Raw genomic sequence first — 4,206 nt, forward strand, 5'->3', positions numbered from 1 at the left:
GGCGAGCAGAAGGACAAAGAGCTAGGAGCAAGCGGCCAAAGAGGAGAGTTTGGATTCGACATTAAGCGCAAGGCAACGGTTAGTGCTCTCTCCATCCTCTTTTGCTTTCATAAAGAACTAAACCTTCAGTAGTTTGTTTTTACAGTTGTTGCTAAGGAACTGTCACCCTTAGAGTGGGTTAGGGTCATCCGAGTCGGATACTTTTCCCTACAACATAGCTAGTCTAGTATTTTTTCACACTTGGATCCTAAGATTGTACTTAAAATGCAACATGGTATCACAATGTAAGTGAGTTTGTGAAACGTGATGACATCCTATTGCATATTTTACAATATTAATATAGGATATAAAGAATATACCAAGTCATAGTAATCCTCATTCATTTCAATTACTTTGATTGGAATCCAAAAGACTTTTTATTGCTTCATAGTAAGGGAATCTATATGATTACAATGGGTACCAAAATTGAGACTACATCAACAATTGAGAAATAAAAATAATTTGATAAGATGGATGAAGCCTATGGGATATTTTGTTTGTCTATCTCTTCTGGTATACTCTTTCATGTTGAGTCAAACTCAACACCCAAGGAAGTTTGGACAAAACTATAGGGATAATTTTGCAAGAAAGATGAGTTGAGGGAACATTAGCTAGAGATTGGGTTGATTTCTATAGATCCCAACCATTTCAAGACATTATAGAAATTCTTCTCAATATTAAAGACTCTAATGACACAGGTAAGAGCTTGTGGTATAAATAGGAAGGAGGAACAACTTATCATTTTCGTACCTTCTAAACTAGGTTCTCAATATTTTTTCTTTGTCCCTTCTTTCCCTACTGCTAAACTCTCTAAGGGTGAGAATATGAAGGTGCCACCTGTAGATGATTTCTTTAAGTTCTTGATACTTGAGAAAAATAAAATCATAAACATTAGGGCTCTTAATCCTTCCACTCTATTGAAGGTGTTGGATATCGCCAACATATAGTGGGTCTCCCTGATGTGAAGTCCTAATTAGATCTCACACCATTTGGAGTAGGAACCCCATCTAGAGTATCGGCCTAGGTGCCATAACATAAAGCTTCATCTTATTTTCAAGGGATAACATAAGAGATTATATATATAAACCTTGAATAAGCAAGTAAGTTGACATTATGAAACACTTATTGCAACATGCAAAAGAGGACTTTCACAGTGGGAGAGGCAAAAGTGAGCCTCTAGAAGGAAAGTAAAAGTACTAAACTAAGAGAGACACATGGAAGCATAAAAATATTTGTTAGTGAAATAGTTCACATAATGATTTTAAAGTGAATACAACACACATTTAACAAAATGAGTATTAAAGCCACCAAAATAGTTCAATTTCTCTAGTATATATGAGCAAAACATATACCGTAAACATCCCAAGAATAGTCCTAAAACATTTACGATACAGGCATGAAAATGTGTTGACTCATAGAGATTCAATTAGGTGAAAGATCCAATTACACAGTTACAATGATGAGACAATAGCTCCAATAGTGGAACATTAAGTCACTTATTGCTTCTCCAAAGAATATACTTTCTCTCCTATGCCAAGTAAAGAAGCCAATACTAGCTTTCTAAATATAAAGCCTCCAAAATCCTTTTGCTCAAGTTATGAGGTTTATTTTATAACAAGAGGAAGTACCTTTCATATCCTCATGACTCTTGGACTACCCCCATAACTCTTGGACTTCTAAACAATTCTTGAACTTCTAAATGAATTTTGGATTTCTATACAATCTTTGTTCATATGTGACTATGTGAATCTCCATTTTCCACATATGACTCTTGGACTTCCACTTATTTGTCTTTTACAATGATTACAATACTACATCATAACCTCCACATCATCATACGATGAGACTTGGAATGTCACTATCTCTGATGACTAGGACTGATAGTGATTGATGATTGTAGCTAAATGATGTCACTACCTTCGCTCTCTGTTTATCTTCTCATCATAGTGTTTTCACCCTCCAAAGGGTCTTCAATATTGGAGTATTTGGGGTGTTTTGATCATCAATTTTCAAGTGTGTTCTTCGTTCTTTCCATGCTTCCTTTGTTTATCCTCTTTTCCAAATATTCCTCGTGTGTGCTTTCCATGAGGTTCTTGGAATACCTACTTCTACAATCACAAATGATAAGCATCTATCAGCCTAAAAATTTCCTAATCTACCATGTTTTATGCATATTGTTTGTTTATGCCTTTTCGGTGCGCTCAAAATGGTCAAAGGTGCTTCTAGGTGCATGGGCACACTTTTAAAGACTAAAGGGGTGAAGAAGGGAAGCTTCAAGGCTTCATAATTTGTTCATGTGCTCAAGGGAATAAGGCGGTCAAGGCAAGGCACATGTCACAAGTTTGAAGGATGAAGGGGAATGTTTTGGGCTTCATAAGTACGTTATGTGCTTAAGGCAGAGAAAGAGGGTGCATTCCTTTCAGTCAAAGGAGTGCTCTCAATGAGCACGCATTCCTTCAAGGCAAAGGAGTGCTCTCAATGAGGGTATACCCCTTTAGGTCGAAGGAGTGCTCTCAAGGAGGGCACGTTCCTTCAGGTCGAAGGAGTGCTCTCAAGGAGGGCACATTGCTTTAGTTCAAAGGAGTGCTCTTCTTTATGGCCTAAATCTACGTCAGGTTGAGAAAGGTAGGATCTAGGGTACCATCAAACCACGCTTAACCTAGTAGCTAGCCCTACTAGGTCGGGAGAGGGCTCTCCCCTTATCAATCTCAGGAAAATATGATCAATGAGGTTTGAGATGACTGATTAAATACTGATTTTAGGCTATGTATATGCTCAGAGGAGTTTGATTGAACTTAATGTTGGTTTTTTGGCTCAAATGTGAAGGGCAGATTTGGGTCCAGGGAATGGACACAGTCTTGTAGAGATCTCTATGGGGCGAGGTAGGCAAATGGTTAAGTACTTTGAAATAAGTGAGATGGAGAGTCTTAAGACTGGTGAGGAGTTGGAGAGGGCATGAAAGTCTCAAGGATCCTCTTCAAACAGTTGAAAACATAAATAACTAAACAAACCCTAGGTAGAGCACTACAACATCAATGAATTCTACCTTTATCCTTGATTCATTTAGTTAAGTTGAACAGAAAGAGATGATGGCATACATAAACACATGTAAACTTGCATTACAGAAGGAAAAACTATACCAAATCAAATTGCCACAAGAATCGCACAAAGTGCTGCAAACCCTAGTCTATTCTTTTGCCAAACTGCAGAGATGAATGTATAATAATGCTCAAAGCATTCACAAGAGTCCAACCTTTACAAATGACTGAAAAACTACTAGATATAGGCAACAAACAACTCATGCTAGGCTTTAGGGGTCGAATTCATGAGTTTAGGAGCTATTTCAACAAGATCTAAACTAAGAACTGAAAAGTAGGCAGTGGAACGACTTGCCTCTAAAACCTAGGAAACTGATTCATTCAGTTCAAAACTACCTTTTCATGATGTATCTACCTCCATGAGTGAACTTTTAACATTTTTACATCAAATTCCATCAAGTTACATCAAATTACATCATGAGTTTGACTATGAGAGAGAGAGAGAAAAGTCAAAATAAGAAGAAACTAGGCGAAAAACAGAGTTCTTTTGGCAAAAAAGTCAATTTTCCATCCTATGCACCGCACCTCTATCCCTGTGCGCTGTGCCTTTTTGCAGCTGAATTTTGAGGCCTTCCCGTGCACCAAATTTTCTCCAAGTGGGCTTTTTGGAAAGGTCTCTCTGTCTACTTTCTATAATAGATAGAATTTCTAAATTTGGTTTCCATTTGCCCATCCAAAAGTGATTTCTCCCAACACTACTTCCTTTGTGTCCAAAAAGGGGCATAAAGGGCAATTTTGAGGTGTTTTTGACCTTTCTGGAAGCTCAAAACTTGACAAAATTTCTTGGACATTTATGAACAATCATATTTTTGCATGAGGAATTCAAAAATGCTGAGTTTTCCTCCAAAGGAGGTCCCTAGCAAAAGCGTGCACTAGGTGGCGTGGCACACCAAGCAGAAAAATCTGTGTTTTTCTCCAAAAATTCAAAATTGACAAAAAGTATCCCAAATTTCTTGAAATTTAGGCTGAGTGTCCTGCATGAAGTGCTATGTTTGGCTAAGGAAGCCTCAGCCAAAATCTTAAGCTTTTCTTGCGGTTTCCTCTTCCTCAAAGCTTTCCTCAACTTCGC

Source organism: Pinus tabuliformis, chromosome 2_1, assembly GCF_031772625.1.
Source record: "Pinus tabuliformis cultivar Carrire ecotype Pingquan chromosome 2_1, CPIR1, whole genome shotgun sequence".
NCBI classification, from domain to species: Eukaryota; Viridiplantae; Streptophyta; class Pinopsida; order Pinales; family Pinaceae; genus Pinus; species Pinus tabuliformis.